The sequence below is a fragment of the Dasypus novemcinctus genome, chromosome 23 (assembly GCF_030445035.2).
Source record: "Dasypus novemcinctus isolate mDasNov1 chromosome 23, mDasNov1.1.hap2, whole genome shotgun sequence".
Classification (NCBI taxonomy): domain Eukaryota; kingdom Metazoa; phylum Chordata; class Mammalia; order Cingulata; family Dasypodidae; genus Dasypus; species Dasypus novemcinctus.
The window spans coordinates 14827971-14837975 of record NC_080695.1 but is presented as its reverse complement, the minus strand read 5'-3'; positions in this window follow the sequence as shown (position 1 = coordinate 14837975).

Genomic DNA, 10005 nt, shown 5'->3' with positions numbered 1-10005 from the left:
ACTAACCAGTCTTTTTTTTTAAAGATTTATTTATTTATTTCCCCTTCCCTGCCCCCCAGGTTGTCTGTTCTCTGTGTCTATTTGCTGCATCGTCTTCTTTGTTCGCTTCTGTTGTTGTCAGTGGCACGGGAATCTGTGTTTCTTTTGGTTGCGTCATCTTGTTGTGTCAGCTCTCTGCGTGTGTGGCGCCATTCCTGGGCAGGCTGCACTTTCTTTCACGCTGGGTGGCTCTCGTTATGGGGCGCACTTATTGCACGTGGGGCTCCCCTACGAGGGGGACACCCTGTGTGGCAGGGCACTCCTTGCGCGCATCAGCACTGCGTATGGGCCAGCTCCACACAGGTCAAGGAGGCCTGGGGTTTGAACCGTGGACCTCCCATGTGGTAGACGGATGCCCTAACCACTGGGCCAAGTCCGCCACCTCTGCTAACCAGTCTTTATCTACCACCAAAATTACTCTTATACAGTCCCTACATTATTCTCTAGCTTCCTTTCAACTGAAATATTACATCCACAGACTACCCCCTTTCAGCCACAATTACATTTATAAATAGGCAGTGTTAGTTATACTCACTATAATATATTACTATCAACTCTTTTCATTTCCACACATTTACAATAAACCTTATTAAAAATTCTGCACACATTAAGCATTGGCTCCCATTCTCAACCCACCTTCTATTTGCTATACTCTAGAGTTCACCTCCATGAGTTTACTCATTGTCTTAGTTTGTATTAGTTAGACCATACAATATTTGACCTTTTGTGTCTGGCTTATTTCACTCAACATAATGTCCCCAGGATTCATCCGTGTTTTCCTATGCATCCCAATTTCATTTCCTCTTACAGCTGAATAGTATTCCAAATTGTACGTATATTCCACATTTTGTTTATCTACTCATCGACTGATGACATTTGGGCTGTTTCCATATTTTAGCAATTGTGAATAATGTTGCTATGAACACCAGTGTTCACATGTCAGTTGATGTCCTTGCTTTCAGTTCTTAGGATTGCGGAATCATAAGGCAGTTCTATATTTAGTTTCTTGAGGAACAGCCAAACTGTTTTCCACAAAGGTTGCACCATTCTACATTCCCACCAACAGTGAAGGAGTGTTCCTATTTCTCCACATCCTCTCCAGCACTTGTAGTTTTCTGTTGTGTTTTTTTTAAATAATTGCCATTCTATAAGGTATGAAATGATATATCAGTGTAATTTTGCTCTGCATTTAATGATGTTGAACATTTTTTCATGTCCTTTGGCCATTTGTATTTCCTCTTTGGAGAAATGTTTATTCAAGGATTTGCTCATTTTTAATTGGGTTGCTTGTCATAGATCCTCTTTTTGATAAAGGACTTTCTGCCCCAGCTGCTAGATTGTTCCACCCCAGCTTCAAGAATTGTCTCAGTTCAGAGAGCCACCTCGCTCTAGGTCACACCCCTTTCCAGGGCAGCCCATATCCAATGGTTGATTGATTCAGAAGTACAAAGGTCTGGTCATCTTGGCCCAACCCAGGATGATGCTGAGGGGCCATTCTAGCTCCAGGCGCCCCACTGGATCTGTTGAACTGTCACTGGACCAGCAAAACAGCTTGACTTTTCCCTCTGCTCACTTCTACTTCCTACTTCTTTTCCCCTACATGGGTATTGATCCCAGTAAGCATCCTGCGCACTAAACTCAATTTGAGTCCACTTCTCTTGAAACCCAACCTGTGACATAACATTTCTAGAGGATATGACCCATCAAATTATTGATTATTGTACAATGGATGTTGGGGTCACCACCACAGGATCCACTATGTAAGGAAAAGTGACATTGAGTAGTAGAGAGAAAGACTACCCCAGCAGAAGTCCTATCAATTTCCCCATGTCATAACAGCAAATGCTGGGAGCAAGGGGAAAACTGGTAGGCAAGAGTTATGGAAACAAATCAAAAGGATTAAAGAATAAAGAGTACAAAGTACTATCATATACTTTTTTCAAATTGTATATTCTTCCTAAAAATAATCTCTGAAAAATGTACTCTTTCATGAGTGTATTAGTCAGCCAAAGGAGTGCTGATGCAAAATACCAGAAATTGGTTGGTTTTTGTAAAGGGTATTTATTTGGGGTAGGAGCTTACAGATACCAGGCCATAAAGCATAAGTGACTTCCCTCATCAAAGTCTATTTTCACGTGTTGGAGCAAGATGGCCGCCAATATCTGTGAGAGTTCAGGCTTCCTGGGTTCCTCCCTTCCTGGGGCTGGCTTCTTTTTCCTCTGTGTGCTTACTTCCTGGGCCTCTGGCTTAAGTCTTCAGCATCAAAATTCAACATCAAAACTCCAACATCAAAAAACACTTAACTCTGTCCTTTGCCATGCCTTTTATCAAGTAAACCTATGAATCCAATATAATCTACTATGCCCAGAAGAAAAGATCAGTTTACAAACATAACCCACTATTTCTTTTTGGAATTCATCAATAATATCACACTGCTACAGTAAGTTAAAATGAAGAGCATGCACTTGAGAAAGTCATTACATAAAATAAACAATTATGTATATTAAAAGGAGGAAAACAGTCTAATGTTGAAAAAATTCTGTTTAACGGTTGAGAAAAATATAAATTGTGAATCATTTTCCCCATATTAGACTCAAAAATGTAGAATTATAATCTGCATCAAAACCCCTACACTTAACACTACTTTTATGGAGACTAATTCAGGAAGTTGAAACAAAGGAAACACTTTCCATCTTCTTTTATGAGGTCTACAAAATCTTGATAACAAAACTTGACAAGAACATAACAAAAAAGGGAAATTATAAATGAATAGAAAATAAAATGTCATGAACCATACCATTAATTTATAGCATCAAAAATATCAAATATCAAATATTAAACTTAATGAAATATGTATAAGAACTCTACACTAAAAAAAAAACAACTTTAAAATATAAACAAAACTTTAAAAGACCTAAATAAAAGGAGGGATACACCATGTTTAAGGATTGGAAGGTTTGATATTTAAAGATGTCAATCAATTATCTTCAAATTTATCCATAGATTCAATGCAATACCAGTCAAAAGAACAGAAGTTTTAAGGAAAATTTTACGCAAAGAACAGCAGTTTTAGGGGAAATGTTATGTAAAGGACCAATAATAGTCAAGATCATCTTGAAAAAGAAAAGTAAAACTGGTGGACTTAAGCTACTAGATAGGAAGACTTAAATATAATAATTTAAAAGTGTGATACTGGCACAAAGTTAAATGATTAAAGCAATAGAATTTAATAGTTCAGAAGCATACCTGTGCATATGACAAAGATGACATTTTAGTGCAGTAGAGAAAGGGTGGTTTTTTCAATAAATAATTCTGGGTAAACTGGATATCAATATGGTAAACAGTACATTTTGACTCCAACCTCAAACCCAGTACGAAGCCAGATCCAAGTGGATTTTAGATCTACATGTTGAAGGTAAAATGGTAAAGCTTTTGGAAGAAAAAACTAAGACAATATTTGTGACCTTGGCATAAAAATACTAATTATATAAGGATACAAGATGAAAAGTTGGACTACATTAAAATTAAGAACTTTCAGTTATCAAAAGTCACCATTAAGAAAATAAAAATGCAAGCTGCAAGGTAGAAAAAAGATATTATCGTACATATATTGATCAAAAAACTCATAACCAGAAATATATAAAGAACTCCTTCAAACTCACTAAGAAAAAGGCAGACAACCCAATAGAAAATCAACAAACGTCAACAGGCACTCACAAAAGCTATTCAACTGCTGATAAACATACAGAAAGGTCTTAACATATTTGTCATCGGAGAAATGCAAAGTAAAATTGAAATGAGATTTGGCTACTCATCTCCCAGAATGGCTAAAATGAAAAAGACAGACAATATGAAATGTTGAAAAGAATGTGGAGCAACTGGAATTTTCATGCACTGCTGGTGGGAGAGTAAAGTAATACGCCACCATTTTGGAAAACTGTCAATAACTACTAAAGTTGAACATGTGCTCCTGGGTACTAATCAACAAGAAGGCTAATATATGGTCGCCAGAATACGTGCACGGTATGCTCATACTAGCACTATGCAATAGTCAGCCAAAGGGGTGCTGATGCAAAGTACCAGAACTCTGTTGGCTTTTAAAAAGGTATCTAGGGAAGCGGACTTGGCCCAGTGGTTAGGGCGTCCGTCTACCACATGGGAGGTCCACAGTTCAAACCCCGGGCCTCCTTGACCCATGTGGAGTGGGTCCACACGCAGTGCTGGTGTGCACAAGGAGTGCTGTGCCATGCAGGGGTGTCCCCCGCGTAGGGGAACCCCACGCACAAGGAGTGTGCCCCGTAGGGAGAGCCGCCCAGTGCAAAAAAAAGTTCAGCCTGTCCAGGAATGGCACTGCACACACGGAGAAGTGATGCAGCAAGATGAGGCAACAAAGAGACACAGATTCCCATGCCACCAACAACAACAGAAGTGGACAAAGAAGAACATGTAGCAAATAGACACAGAGAACAGACAACTGGGGGGGGGAAGGGGAGAGAAATAAATAAAAAATAAGTCTTAAAAAAAAAAAGGTATCTGTTTGAGGTAGATAGAAGCTTAAAGTCACAAGGCCCTAAAGAGTCCAACTCAAGTTACCTTAAGAAGTACTTTCTCACCCAAAGTCAAAACTGAGACATAGCTTCTTTAGTCTACATGAAATCCATAATTTTGAAATAAAAATCCTTTATGAACAGTGGGAGTCCTGCAGGGAAGAAAAACCAAATAGTCAAAAGGGACCAATATAGCAATGGATATTTCAAAGTTTTAGATTATGTCACTTTGAACAAATAAAAGGTGACATTTAATAGGATAAATTTCCAGATCAATGAGGAACTCAAAAGTCAACATGAGCAGGCCACGGCTAAGGCAGGCTGGAATGTGAGATGCAGCTCCACCTGTGACAGGAGAGACGGGGCTGAGTTGAGGGGGGAGGGGCCCTCAGAAGACCCCAAGCCAGGCCAGGTGTGGGAAAGGAGGGTGGGGCACAGAGCCTCACGCACCCAGAGAGAACTCCCTGGAAGGATTTTTTTTTTAAAGGTTTATTTTATTTTATTTATTTTATTTATTTTATTTATTTCTCTCCCCTTCCCACCCCCCGTTGTCTGCTCTCTGTGTCCATTCACTGTGTGTTCTTCTGCATCCGCTTGCATTATCCAGTGGCACTGGGAAACTGCATCTCTTTTTTGTTGTGTCATCTTGCTGCATCAGCTCTCCGTGTGTGTGGCACCACCTCTGGGCAGGCTGTGCTTTTTTCATGCGGGGTGGCTCTCCTTGTGGGGCTCATTCATTGCACATGGGGCACCCCTAAGTGGGGGCGTCTGTGCATGGCGCAGCACTCCTTGTGCGCAGCAGCACTGTGCATGGGCCAGCTTACCACACAGGTCAGGAGGCCCTGGGGATTTGACCCTGGACCCTCCACATGATAGGCAGATGCTCTATCAGTTGAGCCACATCCGCTCCTGGAGGGATTTAGATCAGAGCCATTGTGAGGGTCCAAGAACGTCAGCCAAGAAGAGGTGGAAAGATTATTCTGGATGAGTTCTGAGGCAATGGCTGTGAGGAAGGGACACAAAGAGGTGACGAGAGGGAGCTGGGCCATGGGCATCACCTGGGTACATGGGCCCTACCTGCCTCAATCCAGGGAGGATAAAGGGGTCCAAGGGAACCCAAGGTGGTCTTTCCATGGTCACCTCCTGCCTGTGCTGCTGGAGTCCACCCCACAAGGTAGCAATAACAGAGTCTCTTGTGGGCAGGACTGACCTAAAGTGCAATTTGAGGACGCCCCATGCTGGGAGCCTCACTGCCACAAATTATCTTCCCCTTCAACCATTCCTCAGTTCCTCAGTACCACCGTTCTCTCCCTGAGAGACTCCTCTGTGAATAGTTCACCAGCTACACGGGAGAGATGGAGTGTACTCGATTAGGCACAACAAAGACGTAAACCCCTTCCCAGGTTCAAGGCCGTCTTCAAGTTGGCTGAGTTCTGCTTTTTCAGCCTCATTTCCTACTAGAACTCTTGTTCCAGGCTAATAGACCTTATGGTTCACCAGATATATTTAGTGTTTTCTTTCTTTTTTTTTTTTTTTTTTAAAGATTTATTTTTATTTATTTAATTCCCCTCCCCTCCCCCGGTTGTCTGTTTTCTGTGTCTTTTTGCTGCGTCTTGTTTCTTTGTCCGCTTCTGTTGTCGTCAGCGGCACGGGAAGTGTGGGCGGCGCCATTCCTCGGCAGGCTGCTCCCTCCTTCGCGCTGGGCGGCTCTCCTTATGGGTGCACTCCTTGCGCATGAGGCTCCCCTACACGGGGGACACCCTTGCGTGGCACGGCACTCCTTGCGCGCATCAGCACTGCGCATGGGCCAGCTCCACACGGGTCAAGGAGGCCCGGGGCTTGAACCGCGGACCTCCCATGTGGTAGACGGACGCCCTAACCACTGGGCCAAAGTCCGTTTCCCTAGTGTTTTCTTTCTATGGCCTTTATTCACTTATGCGACTCATTCAAGAATTTCACATTGAGCATTTACTTTATGCTTGACTCTCTAATGAGCACTGGAGACCCAGGAGAACAAGACAGATCCAGCCCCTTCCTGCGTGGACTTTGCCCAGTTCTGCTTAGGACCCACTGTTGAGGCTCAGCTCAACTCTCACCTCCTCTCAAACCCCGGCCCTCTTCAGCAAATCCAACGTGCACTTTTCAATGCTGAGATTTCTTTCAGATGGGAATATCTGGGAAGGTTTCAAGGAAAAGGTAGCATTTGCGTGAAGCTGCTCTTCATGCTGAAGCTGGCTAATAAGACAGGGAATCAATAGATGGATCTGGAACCTGGCGAAGAGTCCACATGGACATCAGCAATCCCAAGATGGCTGCTGGAAGATCCCTCCATGAGATTCTGTCATGCAGAACAAGGTTTCCTTCAGAAACCAGGAAAAGCCCTGGATATTCCCAAGGATTTTATAACTGGGCCCCCCTGGGGGATTGATGGGTGGGGTAACCAATCAAAACAACAAACAGCTGGAATTCCTCCCCTGCCATTAGCAAAGGGGTGGAATTGTTGTGGAAGCAGAGAGCTCGAATGATCAGGTATGGAAGGCCAGGACTCAGGAGTAATTTTGGGAAGGAAAATTTATTAACTACCAGCCGGGCTTGGGAACTCTTGTTGAAAACCCCAATCTCCGAATAAGATTTTTTTTTGGACAGAGGATGCAGCAGTGAAGAGTTAAATGGTGCTTTGTTTGAGTGCTAGATAAGCTTGAGTTAACACATATTTCCCATATTTCCAGGTTAAGCTTGAATTAACATATTTAGTTTGCCTCCTCCCTGAATATTCAAAGTCTATAGAGCCTATATGGCTTAACTGGCTTTCCGGGACTGGAGTGGTGGGGCTGCAGTTCTTACTGTTTGAGACACACAGCCCTCACCCATAGCCCATATCAGAATAATTAATGGTTTAAAAGCAAACACAAAGACCTCTTGCTCTCTTGCCTTTACCCTATCCTGGTGCCAATCCCGGTGCTAGTCCTGCCCTGTTCCTGCCTTCTGCGTCCTGCTCTCACCGAGTCCCCGCTCACGGATCAACACTCAAGTAAAACCTGGGCTTTTATAACCTATAGTGGGAAGTTGTAGTCTATAAATCAGCCCGCTTTAGCACTTTTCAGCCCCTTCCTCTCTATCTGGGACACATGATCTGTTATTTTCTCCCATTTTTCTTCCCTCCCTGTTATAGAAGTTGAGAGAAGTTCAATTATTTGCGTATAGAAAGGCCAGGACTCAGGAATGATTTTGAGCAGGAAAAATGGTTTATTGATGGCTGGCCGGACTCGGGAGCCTTCTGTTTCAAACCCAAACCGGAGCCCTGAACAAGATTTTCAAGTTCCTTTTATACAGGGTGGGGAGTCAAATGGTGCTTTTATCAAAGAAAACTACTTTCTTTGTTACTTAAGTCTTTGCCTGAGTACCAGGTAGGTTTTGAATGAACATATCGCCCACACCTCAGGTGAGCTTGAATTAGCATCTTGCCCACATTCTGTCTGGATGCAACCTTGAATACACATTCAGCCTTACATCCTTTCTGAACATTCAAAGCCCATATCACTTAACTGTATTCCTAGAGACTAGGCACACTTAGATACAGAATTAGATGATTTTGAATTTATGCATAGGCTATATTCTATTTCCCATTTGAGGCCAAGAACAAGTTCCCTTAAGTTTCGGCATCACCCCCATCAGAGTTTCCCTGGACTGACTGGTGTGTACATAGAGTTTGCATCACTAAATTGCCTCCCGGGACTAGAGTCATTGCCATGGTCACCAAGAGCAGGACTGCAGCCTTTCACCGTCCCACACCCACAAGTCAGGACACAGACCACTTAGGGTATTTATGAAGGGACAAACAGCCTCCCGCCCATAGCCCACATCATCCCTACCTGAATAAATTACTGGCCTAACTCACCCGACGGGCTCTTGAAGGTCATTTCTGCAGCATGGTCAAGAACCTAGACAGAATCCGGTTACCTCTATGGGAGCCAGTCCAGGAGCTTATTGGTGAGTGAAACAACGGCCCACGGCCCGTGTAATGCCTTCCTTGGGTCTCCATTTCAAACGGGTTCACCTACGAGCCCCCAAAGGACATCATCCTGGAAGGGAAGGGCCCAGGGTGCAGGGAGTCTCTGCGTCTGTGCCACATGCTCAGGCTTGTGAGATCTGACCCCAGCCGGGATGGGTGGGGCACAGGGCAGCAGCTCAAAGCAGGGTCCTGCCAAGACAGAGGTTCCCCGGGAGAGCGCTGGGTGCTGCAAAGCAGGTTTGTCAAGCCCTTCCTAGCAGCCCTCGACTCTGCCCTGGGAGGGCGGGGGCTTGCCCCTCCTGGCGGGTGGGTGCCTTTACCAGCCTACTTCCTATCTGACCACACCCGGCTACCTGGTCCGGGTGAAGTGGGAAGAGGGTGGGTAGAGCCAAAATGGAAGTTCCCTTCCCCAGGGGCAGCCACAGGCCAGGGCACCCCTGCATAATTAACCTTTACCCCCATTTGATCTTCCTACGTCCTGCTACTGAATTTCTCATTACAGGTTTCCATTAAAATGCTTTGGAATGTCTTCTAAACTGTAAAACTGAAAGTGCATTTGCTGGCAAGGAAGTGATGGCCTCAGGGTCCCCAGGCCTGCTAACTAGAACACTTGATCTCTAATCCCTTACTGGCCTTTTGATGGCTGGTCCAACAGGTAAACTCCTGGGCAGTAAAGTCAGAAAACTAGGACGGCTTTGAAGACATCTCTAAGGATGGGAAGAAGCAGCTCTTTGTCCCTCCTTCAAGAAGGAGCAATATTCAGCCTGGCAGCTTTAGGTTGAAATCGCTTCGACCCTGAAGCCTATTTGGTCTGTCTCCCGAGTCCACAACGGCCCATAAACGCCCAGCGGCAGGGGCTCTGTGATTCCCCGGGTGGCGGGAATCAGAGAACAGCCAAGCATCCCCTGAGCTCTAACTCAGGAGTGTCTGCTCAGGTAACACTGCAGTCAGTCTCGGACCCTGGAATGTAGGGGTGCCGAGAACCAGAGCCGTAAACTCTGAATGGCCCCCAAGTAATTCCTTGGGCCCTTCCGCTCAGAGGGCAGCCCACCATCCCCTGAAACTCAGATCAGGCGCTTTGGTTTTGGCATCTGCTTCCAACGTCTCCCTCCAATTTGGCTTGAACGCTTTGGTCTGAACTTCAGGGTTTCAGGCACCTAGGTCGCCACGGGGACGCCTGTAGGCAGGGCTTGAAATTAAAAGTCTCAGGATGCTGAGAACAGAGCATCTGCTCCAAATTACGTGGAATGTGAACGTTTTAGTCAGACTTGGACTCTGGGACAACTGATCGGTCCACTAAAAAGTGCTTCTTCATTCTTGCTAGAATAATGGGCATGGTCTCTAGCCCACCAGGGAACTTGCCACTGGAGTGTCTTCTCAAGAATCAGGAAATTCTGCCTCCTGATC